The 16,442-nt window shown below is 39.3% G+C and overlaps 1 pseudogene across 1 annotated transcript in view; it reads left to right on the forward strand.

Annotated features, from left to right (window-relative positions):
- The window catches only part of LOC109228478, a 29,752-nt pseudogene that overhangs the window by 3,458 nt on the left and 9,852 nt on the right, over window positions 1-16,442 (forward strand). Inside the window, exons 4-8 of the transcript XR_002068386.1 lie at window positions 302-524; window positions 8,572-8,648; window positions 15,709-15,896; window positions 15,974-16,071; window positions 16,305-16,438. The product of XR_002068386.1 is annotated as a phosphoinositide phosphatase SAC2-like (transcript). The remainder of the gene's footprint in view (window positions 1-301; window positions 525-8,571; window positions 8,649-15,708; window positions 15,897-15,973; window positions 16,072-16,304; window positions 16,439-16,442) is intronic.

Here is a 16,442-nt window from a genome sequence, read left to right on the forward strand (position 1 = left end):
CCCCCAACCCGGAAACAAAACATAATTACAAAATCGACTGCTGTTTACTTTCACTAAATTTAGTTTGAGAGGTTCCTAGTCAGCTAGTTCCTTTAGGTTTTTCCTATGTGTTTGACAAATAATTTTTGGTCTTTGGAAGAAAGTAGTGATGATGACTAAGAAAGTATCTCTCCTTCTCTCTCTCTGTTTATGAGGGCAGGGATGGCCGGTTTCCTCAAGAATATAGGCCTTTGTACGTTTTTGTTGACTTCAACTTATACTAGTTTTATGATTGGTTAGTCCTGATCTGCTCATGGTGTAGGTACAAGAAACTCCTTTGCATGGTGGACCTCACGAAGGACTTCTTCTTCAGTTACTCATACCATATTATGAGGAGTCTACAGAAGAACATGTGCAATAATGAGACTGGACCCGACATTTATGAGACCATGTTTGTCTGGAATGAATATCTGACACGTACAGCACGAAATCTCCTTCACAACACTACTTGGACAGTGGCATTGGTTTATGGATTCTTCAAGCAGGTGATTCATCTGGTGTTTAAAATTACTTTACATTGCTTCTCACTCTTGCGGAATATATCACAAAGACAATCAGGAAAAAACCTGCTGATATAGCCCAAAGAGTGCAAGGAGAACCATATGATTCCACAAGCACTCTTTTTCTCTTTTCTGTTTGGCTGGGGTGATGTTAAGGATACAATCAAAGTTGTTTGACTAACTGATTTTTCTTCCAGCTGTTGAATTATCATGTTAATAGCGCTCCACTTATCTGGGCAAGCATGGGGGGTGTTTTTCTTACGTACATATCCAAAATGCTAATTTGTGATTTTGCTTTATGGGGCTCTGCCGATGCAACAAAAATAGAAGAGAAATTCAGGGGCCGCAATGATGGTTTTGGAATAGGAATGGCGTTGTGTAGTAGATGTGAGAAATAATACACGGAAAATTATATTATTGATACGTTTTACTATAATACAAGAACCCCTATTTATAACAATACATAATACATACACTAATCATATTCCAAGTGAGACTATACTTATTTATACAACTACTAACTATTTAATACTCCCCCTCAAGTCGGTGCATACAGATCATATGTACCGAGCTTGCTACGTATGTAACTGATACAAGGACCATTGAGGGACTTGGTGAAAATATCTGCAAGCTGATCGTTCGACTTCACAAACTTTATAGCACTATATCCTGAGGGTATCTTTTCTCTGACGAAGTGACAATCAATCTCAATGTGTTTAGTTTTCTCACGGAACAACAGATTTGACGCAATATGAAGGGCAACTTGATTATCGCACACAAGTTCCATCTGGCTGATTTCACCAAATTTAAACTCCTTGAGCAACTGTTTGATCCAAACTACCTCACATGTTGCCATATCTATCGCATGATATTCTGCTTCTACACTAGATCGAGCAATCACATTCTGTTTCTTGCTCTTCTAGGACACCAAATTACCTCCTACAAAAACACAATACCCAAACGTAGAACATCGATCAGAAGGTGATCCTGCCTAATCAACATCTGAGTATCCAATGATCTGCTCATGGTTCGATCCTCAAACAACTCCTCTTTGCCTGGAGCTAATTGTATATACTGAAGAATGCGGACAACTGCATCCCAGTGACTATCATAGGGAGAATCCATAAACTGACTCAACACTCACAGGAAAGGAAATGTCAGGTCCAGTCATTGTGAGGTAATTTAATATCCGAAAAATGCCAAAGTAATTTAATATCCGAAAAATGCCAAAACTGCCCCTGAATGGCCAAGGGTTAAATATATCCTCCATTCACCTATCGGTCCAAAAATGCCCCCAACATTATTTTTCTGCTCACTTTTGCCCTTATGACTAACGGTCAACTTGAATTAAAAAGAGTTTCATTTAAATTCCACGTATCATCTTTTTACTGGTCCAATCAAATTAAAAAAATGGGAGAAGGCCAAAATTGCGCTTGAATTATTGGCCAGGGCTAAATATACCCTTCATCCATTTATCGGTTCATACCCCTAAAATATCCGATTTTCTAACTTATCCGACCCAAACACTAACCCGCCCGAAAAATATAAAATCTCATCGGAAAATTATTTTTTCGCTCATTTTTATTTTACTTCCTCCCTCTTACTTATTCTTTTTAATATTAAGACTTAGTCTTTGTTAGTGACCACCGAGGTGGTCAGATTAGCCCGAAATTAATGGGGTAATATTGGTCAGTGACTGACCATTAGTTATTAGACATCCATCCTTCACAAGAAATAAGAAATCAAATTATGCATATTCGTTACTCCTAATGGTCAATATTAATATCTTGTCGATAATCTCAATTTAAGGCCAACATTTTTCCTAGAATGTTAGTTTTCGCTACTTTGTTCTTTTATGAAAATTGAAACGACCAAAACCTTATTTTGTTTCTAATTAGAAGACATATGAAAGAATCATGATATTTAGCCTGCTTTCTTTTATGATGTTTAGTTGCTTTCGTTTATAACGTGTGGTAATTCTATGATTACTCTGTATGTATATAGATCTATCTATATATGCACAATGTATTATTATATTGTTGGTAAAGGATCAGATTATAAACAAAATAAAGAAAAATTAGTTTATTTTTTTGTGATTCTTATAAATTGGCAAAACATTCTAAGATAGATTTGTTTAAGGTGAAAAAGAATTGATGGCGGGTTTGGGCATTTTTTCAGGTAGGTGAAATTGCTGGTCCATTTTTGAACCGATAGGTGGATGGAGGGTATATTTAACCCTGACCATTAGTTCAGGAACAATTTTGGCCCCTTTTCATTTATTTAATTGGATTGGACCAGTAATAAAATAACATGTGGAATTTGAATATTTTTTTAATTCAAATTAACTGTTAGTCATAAGGGCAGAAATGAGCCGAAAAGATAACGTTGGGGGCATTTTTGGACCGATAGGTGGACTGAGGGTATATTTAGCCCTTGGTCAATAGTTTAGGGGCAGTTTTGGCCCTTTTCCGTTTAATTTGCCAACCATTCGTCTATAGCAGCTCCCCCTATCCTAGCAGAAGTTTAGAATTCGGATCCATAGGAGTGTCAACAGATCTACAACCTGTCATTCATGTCTCCTGAAGAATGTCTAATGCATACTTACGTTATGAGATCAGAATACCTAAGCTACACTGATCTACCTAGAAATACTTTAATTTGCCCAGATCCTTAGTCTGAAAGTGCTGAAAGAGATGTTGCTTCAACTTAGTAATCAGCTTTACTACGAGTCATGCCGAACTCCTGAATAATTATGCTGAACTTACCAAAGCAGGCTCGAGGAGACTGCTTTAGACCATAGAGTGACCGACGCAAGCGACATACAAGGCCACTAGAGTCCCCCCTAGCAACAAAACCAGGTGGTTGCTCCATATAAACTTCATCCTCAAGGTCATCATGAAGAAAAGCATTCTTAATGTCTAACTGAATGAGAGGCCAATAACGATGTTTATTAGAATCATCAAGCCCATACGAAATTGGGCTAAATTCTAAATTCAAGACACTACAAGACGACTCTCGAAATTTTAGGAGTCTATTAGGATTACTTGGAGGCTACTTTACCAAAACTCTAACTTGGAGGCTACTCTACCCTAACCCTAGGTCACTCCTATAAAATGGGTTACATATTCCCTTAAAAAACATCTAAAAATGGAGATTATCTCGAATATCGCATAAACTCACGGGATACTCTCAAAGAGATCAAGATGTGGCAGGATAATTCTTGATAATGAAATACTTCAAGAAGATCCACAACATACTTTCATGGAATTAGATACATCCAAGGAAGTCTGCATCATCCTACGTTCGAGAAACACGCTGCTCCATCCCTCGAATCACGGAGATAATCGGGAGAGAAGAATCAAGGGAGAAACAGAACTGTACTCACAATTGGTTAATAAAATTACTCTATTCTTTTGTGACTGTAGTTATTTTTCGTACGTTGAAATTTATTGTAAACAAATTGGCACACCCAGTGGGACTAATTCTGCCCTTCATCTCTTCCTCCTGCAAATGGAAAACCGTAAGTTTCAAAATCATCTGTTACGATGGTAAAAAAAAAACTAAGAACGATCTTCCATTAGGATATCTAAGTACATCTTGAGTAATCATCACTAAAACAAACAAAATAACGAAATCCTAAGGTTGAATGGACCCAACTAGGATCCCATATATCAGAATGAACTAAAGAAAAAATAGACTCTACACGACTTTTAACAATACGCCAAAAAGTGGTTGGGTATGTTTCCAAGTTGACACGACTCACAATCTAATGTAGACAAACTAGGAAAATTAGGCACCATCTTTTGAAGCTTGGATAAACTCGGATGTCCTAAACGTCTATGAATTAGGTCTGCAGGATCTGTAACTAGATATGCTGTGGAAGGATTGAGTGAGTCAAAGCAGTACAGGCCTAGTGATTCACGCCCTATGCCAATTGTCTGTCCCGTACTGTGGTCCTGCATAACAAAAGAATCATCAATAAAATATATACCATAATGGAGGGAACGAGTCAACTGACTAACAAATGCAAGATTAAAAGGACAACTAGGGACATAAAGAACAATATCTAAAGTGAGAGAGGATAAGGGATTAGCTTGTCCGACTCCTTTTGCTTTTGTTTGGAGATCGTTGGCTAAAGTAAGATTGGAAAGATACTGTGAATAAACAATATTTGACAAAAGTTACCTATTACCAGAAATATGATCAGAGGTGCTTGAGTTCATAACCCACGGTCCAAGAGTAGTAAACTGGGAAACACGAGCAAAGGAATTACTAGCAACAGAAGTATCAGTTTGAGCAACAAAGGCTACTTGTGGAGGTGTCTGCTTACTTGCTCGATACTGAAGGAACTCACTAAACCCCTGATTACCTGCAGTCTCGGTTTTAGCAACATGAATATTTTTAGGTGGTCGACCGTGCAAAGAGTAACATACCTCACGGATGTGTTCAAGCCTATTACAATAAGAACACTTGGGCCGAGACCTTCCAAAATGACCTCCTCATCTATTCTACATAGTTTGAGATGCCCAATTTTTCACTGTGTGGGGTGCGAGAACATATTAGTCAGCTGTCTGCGATGAGATCATCGTGTGACTGGGCGCTGCACCAAGGCGAAGTAATCAAGAGAATAGTTCATCAACGGTAGGGACAATCGAAATAGCCAAAATTTGGTCGCGTACTGAATCGAGGTCATTAGGAAGTCCAGCGAGTGTATTAACAAGAAACATCTTGTGTCATTGTTCTTGTTACTTTTTAACACTAGCAGAAACTTGCATCAACTTCTCAAATTCCTCCATGAATATATGTATTGTCCTAAGTAAATTGACATATCCAATTCCTGGTTCTTCAAATTTATCATCTGCGATATCACATAATAGAAACGAGATATGTCATTAATGTATAAAGTACGTGCCTTTTCCCAAATTAACTGACATGTCTGGAATGGACGAAACAAAGGCATCAACTTGGAATCAATAGATCGCCATAGGATACTACATAATTGAGTATTGTTCTTTTCCCAAGTGCTTTGGCCTTTTCATTTTCATCACTAGCCTTCTTGGATAGATGATCTTGAACACTTTGACCCTTGCACCATAACTCAACAGAAGAAGCCCAGGCTAAGTAGTTTGAACTTCCCATTAAGGGTTCCAAAGTAATCATCAAACTTGAATTTCCAGAACTCGTGCTTTATAATAAAAAATGTAAAGTCCAAAAGACATTGTTGGACCAGATAACAGAGAAAATCAATAACAATAGTAACTCACTGGAACAGTGAAGAAAAAGACATTGTAGTTCGCTGGAAACTCATCAGTCGCCGGAATCTGCATAGGTCTTGCCAGAAAATAAAAAAGGTTGTTGGAATTTGATGAAACTTGGACGAACAAATTCGGAATAGCCTCGCGAGTAAGCTGTTCAAAAGAAGTTTCGTCAGAAATTGGCTGGAAGATGGCTCATGCGCTGGTGCTTGGGGGATCCCGCCGGAAAATTTCACTTCTGGGAGGCGCGTGCGGGCGCGTAGGGGGTAGTTTTCGGGTGGGTTTGGTCGCCGAAGGGTGGAGAACCCTATGGTGGTGTCGGTTTTAGCACAACATTGATGGAAACGTAGGTGACGCAATAATAGCCCTAGAAGTCGCCGGAAATTGATGCACGACGACTGTCTGGTAGAGTTTTCTTTCCCCGATGTTTCTCACCAACGCTCTGATACCCTAAGTTGCTCATATTCGGGTGCGAGTGTCCAACGCGGGTGCGGATTTAGAGGTCGGATCCTTCGAGATATAAATTTTAAGATTCAGGGATACAAATCCTAGTACGGATACGGTGCAGGGATTCGACTAAAAATAATTTAAAAAATAGAAATATAAATATCTCTAAATTATGAGAAATTTTATGGAATACTTACATATGTCTTGCATTATTTTTTTATTCTCAAGTTGTAGATAAGTATTGATTTCCTAGATAAGTTACGCTATTTTCTTCAAATTTACCCGAGTTTTGGTTCTGATTTCGGGAATCAAATTGTATCTCATCTCGTATTTTTTCGTCTGTCGGGGCCAAAGTACCCAAAATTGTTTGACCAGATCCGTACCGGATCCCGTACCCACACCCATACTAGTGTCGTCTCGACAAAGGTGTCGCACCTAAACTGCCGTGTCGGAGCAACTTAGCTTATACCATGTGAGAAATAATACACGGGAATTATATTATTGATATGTTTTACTATTATACAAGGACCCCTGTTTATAACAATACACAACATATACTAATCCTATTCAAAGTGGGACTATACTTACTTATGCAAGTACTAACTATCTACAGTAGCATAAATATTAATAGACAGCAGCAAGCAGAGGGCTGTTCTCACCTGGTGAATGGTGAGGGAAATTGGTCTCTGGATATGAAAAGGGGAAAAGTCAAAAAAAAAAAAAGGTTCAGGAATTTCATGCAGAACTCCAGAGGCAGGATATTCAGAAGAACTTAAGTGCCTGCCTACTTGCTTATTCCTTTAAGGGTTGCTCCTACACATTGAAATTTCTATAGTTTTGGCTTATAAGACAAGTAGGGCTGGTCATTAAGTGAAAAAACCTTAGCAACTAAAGTCCGAAAAGTTATGAAAAGCGATCCATATGATCATATATATGTCTTTCTAGCACATGCATGGTCCTTCCGGTTGGAGCATGTCCCCTACTAGGATTAATTAGCCTATTCTTGTCTGCACCTTGGCAGCTGACTTGATGATTTGTTGACGAAATGTTTTATGAAGTTTTTTCCTACCATAGCGGTATTGAATAGGAGGAGAAACTTTATAGAGTCTATGGAAGATAATAAGGCAGCATATGAGGGGGAGGAGGAGATTAAGGAGGCAATATTCCCGTTTTATAAACATATGAATGGAGAGTAAGCGCGGTGGAAGACGTAAATTGGGAGGGGTAGTGCTTAACCAAATCGAAGAAGATATAAGGAGTGGTTGGAGAGGGCTATTGCGGAGGTCCGGAGGAGGAGGTGAAGAGTTGTACATGTGACAAGGCCCTGGTCCAGATGGCTTTACCTTGGCTTTCTTCCGAGATGTTGGTGCACAATTAAGGGAGAGGTGATGGAGAGTGCTACATTTCAAAAGATGGGAAGTTCGGAAAAAAGTCAGAACTCATACTATATTGCTATTGTGCCAAAAAGGTAGGGAGCAATGAACATCAAGGACCACAAGACCTATGGGTAGGATAGCTTGGAAAAGATTGGAACCCGTACGAAATACAAATGTTTCGGACTTTTGGTTTGTTTTTTTGAATTATGATTTGGTGTTTGGTTTTAGTTTTTGAAATTTGGATTTTGGTTCAAATTCCAAATTTAGGATGAAATTTTTTTGGATTTCGACAATCCAAAATTTGTATACCTTATGTTTGGCCCTTAGGCCTTAATTACTAAACTAGACATACCAGTTTGGCCCTTAGGCCTTAATTACTGAACCAGACATACCACTAGGCATTGGCAACGACAACAACAAACCCAGTGTAGTCCCACTAGGCATTAGCCCAAGTCCAATATTTAATTAAATCATCAGTGAAAGGCTAAAGGCCAACAACCATGTAAGAATAGAGTTTCAACTTTAAGGTGCAACTTTGATAACTAAAACTAAGTATACTTAATTATTATATATTACTCTATTTTTCTTTTTTCTTCATGTAATACCTTTTCTTATATCAAGAGTTTGCATCTGTGCTTATGCAATCTAGGTAGCCAGAAGAGCCTTCACAGCAAAAATGCCAAGCATTATGTAGCTCTGTTACCATGCTGCAACATAATTTGCTACTTAAGAAGGTCTATGGGATTGAAATGCGAGGCTGCTTTGTTTAAAGCATAATACATTCTTCTTACTGTTACTTTTTTTAATAAGTTATTCTTACTGTTACTTTGATGGTTTGACACTTAGATTGGTTTTTTGTTTCCAAAGAGCAGCCCTGCCAAACAACATTGTGCGACTTATTCTATTTTGCATACTTAAGATGGGCCATTAATGAAGTTATTCTGGTGAATTCAGGATACTTTGTCTCTCTCTGGGCGGGACTTCAAGTTGACTCTAATAGCAAGACGTTCACGTCATTATGCTGGTACCAGGTAAACAGTTGAATATATTCAAGATGAGTATAACTTGTTTTATTCTTGTCAGATTATTATTTTCTTTTTAATAAGTCAAAACTCCGTCCATTGATTCACCAAGGCAATGTCAAAAGTATATATGGCATGAGTACGTATGCTACTGATCTTCTAAAAAGTCTAACCAACTGTCTATACTAAGTGATATTCTTTCTTTGAGCCAAAAGTACAAATGAATCATAAATCTTTCTTCATCTTAAATTTTCTTTCAATTCAGAACATCACGCTATTCCTTTTCTGATAAAGTAATAAATTTCATTAAAAGAGAGTGAAAAACACATCTATACAAAAGTATACCCAAAAAACAAAAAGTTACAAAAAATATGGTTTTTTCTACAAAAAAAAAACTAATCTTCTATACATATAGGAACCTTGTGGGTGCACAAAAAAAAGGGATAAAGACGCTATTCCTCAAGTGTGCAGAACTTTTCTGTACTCAATCAAATGCGCTGATGTTTCTCTCTCTACTAAGTGCTAGAGGAGTCACATCCCATGCCCTGCTTCTTCTGTTCCGTCTTTTGAAAGTCCAGCTAAACATTGTTTCTTTCACCGTTCCTGACATCACGTCTGGAGTCCAAACCATCTTTTTGGATTTCCCACCACAAACAGGACACTATCCGACAAATATAAAAGGAGATGATTCACATCTTCTCCTAAGTATTTACACATGACGCAGCAATTGACACAACTAATCTCCCTCTTTCTCATATTCTCCGTCGTTGAGATCAACCTCTCGTAGCTAGCTAAGTAGGGGTGGGCATGACACCGACTGAACTGGAAAAACCGGCCGAACCGATAATTTCGGTTTATTCGGTTCGGTGTATACGGTCGATTTGCGGTTTATAATTTTCTAAAGTTTGGTGTTGAGTTCGGTGATCGGTTTTGGGGTTACAACCCTATTTATATACAGTAATTACATAATAATAGGTATCTACTTCCCGATGTGGGACACTAAACATGACTAACTACTTCATACTCCCCCTCAAGCCGGTGCATATAAATCATATGTACCGAGCTTGTTACAGATGTAACTAATACGAGAACCAATAAGAGACTTAGTGAAAATATCTGCTAGCTGATCATTCGACTTTATAAACTTTGTAACAATATCTCCTGAGAGTATCTTTTCTCTGATAAAGTGACAGTCGATCTCAATGTGTTTAGTCCTCTCATGGAACACCGGATTTGACGCAATTTGAAGAGCAGCTTGATTATCACACACCAGTTCCATCTTGCTGATTTCTCCGAACTTCAACTCCTTGAGCAACTGCTTGATCCAAACTAGCTCACACGTTGCCATAGCCATGGCCCGATATTCGGCTTCGGCGCTAGATCAAGCAACTACATTCTGTTTCTTGCTCTTCTAAGAGACCAAATTACCTCCTACTAGAACACAATATCCCGACGTAGAACGTCTATCAGAAGGTGATCCTACCCAATCAGCATCTGTGTACCCAGCAATCTGCTCGTGGCCTCGATCCTCGAATAGTAACCCTTTGCCTGGAGCTGACTTTATATACCGAAGAATGCGAACAACTGTATCCCAGTGATTATCACAGGGAGAATCCATAAACTGACTTACAACACTCACCGGAAAAGAAATGTCAAGTCTAGTCACTGTGAGGTAATTCAATTTGCCAACCAACCTCCTATATCTCGTAGGATCTCTAAGAAGCTCCCCTTGTCCGGGTAGAAGCTTAGCATTCGGATCCATATGAGTGTCAACAGGTCTGCAGCCCATCATTCCAGTCTCCTCAAGAATGTCTAAGGCATACTTCCGCTGTGAAATAACAATACCTGAGCTAGACTGAGCGACCTCAATATCTAGAAAATACTTCAATCTGCCCAGATCCTTAGTCTGGAAGTGCTGAAAGAGATGCTGCTTCAGATTAGTAATACCATCCTGATCATTGCCAGTAATAACAATATCATCAACATAAACCACCAGATAAATACACAGATTAGGAGCAGAATGCCGATAAAACATAGAGTGATCAGCTTCACTACGACTCATGCCGAACTCCTGAATAACTGTGCTGAACTTACCAAACCAAGCTCGAGGGGACTGTTTCAAACCATATAGTGACATGTGCAATCGACATACAAGACCACTAGACTCCCCCTGAGCAACAAAACCAGGTGGTTGCTCCATATAAACTTCTTCCTCAAGATCACCGCGGGGAAAAGCATTCTTAATGTCTAACTGATAAAGAGGCCAATGACGTACAACATCCATGGACAAAAAGAGACGAACAGATGCTACTTTAGCCACGGGAGAGGAAGTGTCACTATAATCAAGCCCAAAAATTTGAGTATATCCTTTTGCAACAAGACGAGCCTTAAGATGATCAACCTGGCCATCCGGGCCGACTTTGACTGCATAAACCCACCGACAACCAACAGTAGACTTACTTGAAGGAAGAGGAACAAGCTCCCAAGTGCCACTTGCATGTAAAGCAGACATCTCCTCAATCATAGCCTGTCGCCATCCTGGATGAGATAGTGCTTCACCTGTATACTTTGGGATAGAAACAGTGGACAAAGATGATATAAAAGCATAATAAGGTGATGACAGACGATGATAACTTAAACCGACATAATGGGGATTAGGATTAAGAGTGGATCGTACACCTTTGCGGAGAACAATTGGTTGACTAAGAGGAGACAAGTCCGCACTAGGTGCAGAATCTGATGCAGGACGTGAATCACCTGGGCCTGATGCTGGATGTGGACGACGATGATAAGTCAAGAGTGGTGGAGCTGCAGAAGGTTGAACTGGACTAGGTGGTGGAACTGGAGCTATAGGTGGTGGAGCTGCAACTGGAGCGGTAGGGCAACTGGAGCAGTAGGTGTGGAGCTGGAGTTGTAGAGGAAGATGAAGGGGAGGTAGTGACTGAATCTCCAAAACATGAAACTGGTAGCACCTCTGAAATATCTAAGTAATTACCTGGATCTTTGAAGTATGATTGGGTTTCGAAGAAGGTAACATCAGCAGACATAAAATACCGCTGGTGGTCAAGAGAATAGCATTGATACCTCTTTTGCTTTCTCGTTTAACCCAAAAATACACACTTAAGAGCACGGGGAGCTAATTTATCTTTTCCTGGAGTGATGTTATGAACAAAACACGTGCTTCCAAAGACACGGGGGGGAAGAGAGAACAAAGGTAAGTGGGAAACAGGGCAGAGAATGGAACTTGATTCTGGATAGCTGAAGATGACATACGATTAATTAGATAGCAAGATGTAAGAACTGCATCCCCCAAAAACGCAACGGAGCATGAGATTGTATGACTAGGGTACAAGCAGTTTCAATAAGATGTCTATTCTTTCTTTCAGCTACCCCATTTTGTTGAGATGTGTACGGACAAGATGTTTGATGAATAACCCCATGAGAGTTCATAAACTGCTAAAATGGGGAAGACAAATACTCTAGGGCAATATCACTACGAAATGTGCGGATAGAAACCCCAAATTGATTTTGAATTTCAGCGTGGAAGGTCTGGAAAATAGAAAATAACTCAAGACCGATTTTTCATCAAAAATATCCAAGTGCACCTGGAATAATTATCAATGAAACTGACAAAATAGCGGAATCCCAAGGTAGAATTGACCTGACTAGGACCCCAAACATCTGAATGGACTAAAGTAAAAGGTGACTCTGCTATATTATCAAGATGCCGAGGGAAATGGGAGCGGGTATGCTTACCGAGCTGACATGACTCACACTCTGGAGTGGACAAGTGAGATAAACCAGGTACCATTTTCTGAAGTTTTGACAAACTGGGATGTCCCAACCGTTTATGTAATAAATCTGGTGAATCGGTGACAAGACAAGTTATTGAGGGAAGACAAGAAGCGAGTCCATGTGATTTTGCAAGGATAAGGTAATAAAGTCCATCTGATTCGTCCGATACCAATGATCCGCCCCGTACTGCGTTCCTGTATAAAAACAAGGTCTTCAAGAGATAAACAGCGCATTTAAGTAATTTGGCTAAGCGACTAACGGCTATGAGATTAAAAGGACTATTGGGAACATAGAGGATTGAATCTAAAGGTAAGGAAGGAAGTGGGCTTGCTTGACCTATTGCAGTTGCCATGGTTTGAGACCCATTGGCCATTGTGACTGCGGGAAGAGATTGAGAATATGAAATACTAGTGAAAAGAGATTTGTTACCAGAAATATGATCAGATGCACCTGAATCAATGATCCAAGACTCAGAGGTTGAAGATTGGGAGACAAAAGTCACGCTACTATCAGTTTGAACAACGGAAGTTGTCTGTTTACATGCTTTGTACTGAAGGAACTCGATATAATCCGGTAAAGAAACCATCTGGATTGGATTCAATGCATTGGATCCAACGGATTGTGAGTTAAAGGCTTCTGATACGAATGTATTGTGCGGAAAAAGCAGAAATTTTCTGGGAATCACTATTCACGCCGGAAAAATCATTGTAGCTCGCCGGAAAATTCCAAAGTTGTCGGAATCTGTCGGAAATAGTACCAATGGACTCGGAATTTATGTGCGACTAGGCTGTCCTCAAGAAGCTTGGCCAAAAAATGGCCGGAGAAGCACGCACGCGCGGACGCGTGGGACAGGCGAGCCGGCGGAATCGCAGATCTGGGTGTCCCGTGGAGGCGCGTGGGGCGTCTGTTGCCGGAGAATCTTTTTGTGGTTTGGTCGCCGGAGGTTTTTGAATCTAATGGTGGTGATGGTTTGTGCACAACACTCACCAAACATAAGATGACGCAAATCAATCACTTAGGTCACTGGAAAATTGCACGGTGACTGAGTTATTTCTTCCCGGATGTCGCTGGAATGACGCACAACGATCTTTTCTCACTAATGCTCTGATACCATGTGAGAATGCACGGGAGAAAAATCTTATTATTGATTAAAGTGTTGTACAACCCTATTTATATACAGTAATTACATGATAATAGGTATCTACTTCCCGATATGGGACACTAAACATGACTAACTACTTCACAAACCATAAGCTTTCTTAATAAGAGCTCTGGTGGGCTCTCCTCTCCTTAACCACATATGGCATAACTGAAGTCTAACGTTGAAGCCCAATGCAATTTTCTCACTCACATTTCTGAAATCTAAAACTAACTAGCCTATCGGATAATAATTGGAGTAGGGTTCCAATTCCATTTTTTATTTCCCATTTACCAGTCATAATAATTGCCGTTATTGGATATCCTGCTGCTGCAAGCCTGCAAGGGCACGTCTGTTCTCCTTGCGTTCTCTTCCGTTCCTTAGGATTAACATGTCTGTGAATGTTATTCGAGAGACTAGCCAACACTTCGCCTATTCTTTTGTTTGACTAAAGATAAATGACAAGATCTATTATGTTTTATTTTGTTGAGTTTACTACATTTGATGCATGGTGCTGCACTTTCTCTATAATTGCTCAACCTTAAGTGCTTTAACTGATAAGATCTGGACATTTTAGTGTACAATAAGTATTGATGCTACAAAATTCTTCATTCTTTGTTCTGTGATACATTTTCGAATATTTTTTGACATACTTAAACCGACCGAAACAAACTGAAAATCGACCGAACCAAATAAGCAAAAACAAAAAAACCCGAAGAAATTTCGGTTCGGATATTGGTGCAACAAATCAAAAATCAGAAAGCGAATAAGCCTAACCGAATTTCATGAAAACCGAATCGAACCGACCGACCCCCTCCCCTAAGCTAAGTGAAAAAACACCCCTTTCTCTGTACCCTAGGGATCCATACCGAGAGATTTGGGAAATCTGACCCCTCCCATTTCTGAATATCTCTTGGGAAGCTTACTTCCCAAGATGGGCTATGTAATAAAAAGAACCAGTGGTGATGCTAATCTATTGCTTGTTATATCATAGACGCGTGGCATGGAGATACTTCGTTCAGGAATAAATATCTAAACCACTCATCCAACTAGTTGCCCTTCTCATCTGGTACTAAGAAAGACTTAATTAAAAAAAAATTTTGATACTAAGAGAGAAGCTTTCCCTTTCATAATTCCTTTCCAGAAGCTTACTTCATAAGGGCTTGTTACTCATTACTCAATCTCCCATATTTTTCAAATATCTCCTTCTCTTTTGTGCATCCCTTATATTTGCGGATGTCCATAGCCATTCCAACAGGGACATATGGAAGGCCTCTGGTATCCTTATCATAACCCGCCCTCCCATATTGAAGGATCTAGTCTTCTCATCTTCTACTTTTTAATCTTTTGTCTTGCTTTTGGAGGGTGACAATTTCTGCAATCTTGTCACTAGTGATAACTTTTAGAACTGACTATAATGTTTGAGTGCATTTATGTCAGTCATGCATTCTGGAATATAACATGTGATATCTTCTGTTTGGTTACTGTATATTAGCCTTTTTCTTCCCTATTAAACATTTTAAAATGTACTGTTCTCATTATAAAATATACATATGCTTTTGGGCCTCTGCATGGATAATATGTATAATATATTTGGGGTGTGGTGGTGGTGGGCGGGAGTGTTGTGGTATTTAAAGTTTTTTGTATTGTGTGTGTGTAGAAGTACTTACAATTTGTCTTTATCAAAAAGTATTCACAATTTATCTTCTCAACTTTCTCAAGATTAGTCTACATCAGCAGAAGGTATTCTATTTTGGCACGTTAGCTGATTTTCTGTATGATTTGTTCCTTCAATCCATGGTTGGCAGTTAATAGCATAGCCTACGTGGCTACTAATGAGCTATTATAGCTTATGTTTAGAAGAGCAAACATGGTTGCAGCATAACTTTATGAGTTACTGTACAAAGATGCCCAGGCTTGTGATATTCTATTATTGGACCTCTTAAATGGGTGATTGTGTTGTACTTTCTTAGCATGGTCTATTATGCAATGCTATAGGTTTCAGTTTTCTGTTCTACTACTTGGGCGTTCCCATCAGTCTTCTTTAGTTATATTTCTCATCTGGACATCATAACTGTCTTTCTTCTTAGTGCTTACCCTGCAATTCTGGTGCTAACTTTTTTTTCCCCTTTCTAGATATCTGAAACGAGGCGTAAATGAAAAGGGTAGAGTTGCAAATGATGTTGAGACTGAGCAGATTCTATTTGAGGATGTTCCAGAAGATTTCCCAGTGCATATTAGTTCTGCTGTTCAAAATCGTGGGTCTATCCCACTCTTTTGGTCTCAGGAAACTTCACGACTAAATATCAAGCCCGATATTATATGTATGTTCAAGCAAGTTCATGCTCCCTTTGTAAGAATTTAAAACTGCCGTTCAGTTAACTTAGTGTTTGTCATTTAGTGTCAAAGAGGGACCAGACATATGAAGCTACGAGACTTCATTTCGAGAATCTTGCTACGAGATATGGGAACCCCATCATTATTTTGGATCTGATTAAGGTGAGGGATGCTTTTGTCAGCCTGTTGTTTTCTCTTGTAATAATCTGACAAAAGATCAGAACTAGACTGTTATGATGTCCTAAGGGGCAAGTAAAAGCATTTCTTCTTAGGAGCAGAGTGCCTTCTTCCTGAACAACCTGATTACCCTACCCTATCTCATTAGGCATGCTAATTTGCTAAAAGAAGGGTGAATAAGGAAGAAAGCATCTCACTACTGTGAAATTTTTTGGCAGACCCAAGAAAAAAAGCCTCGGGAGTCTATCCTTCGCACCGAATTTGCTAATGCAATTGAATACATCAATAAAGATCTGTCTGAGGAGAATCGACTTAGATTTCTCCACTGGGATTTGAACAAGCATTCACGAAGGTAA

This window comes from Nicotiana attenuata, chromosome 7 (assembly GCF_001879085.1).
Source record: "Nicotiana attenuata strain UT chromosome 7, NIATTr2, whole genome shotgun sequence".
Taxonomy (NCBI): Eukaryota; Viridiplantae; Streptophyta; class Magnoliopsida; order Solanales; family Solanaceae; genus Nicotiana; species Nicotiana attenuata.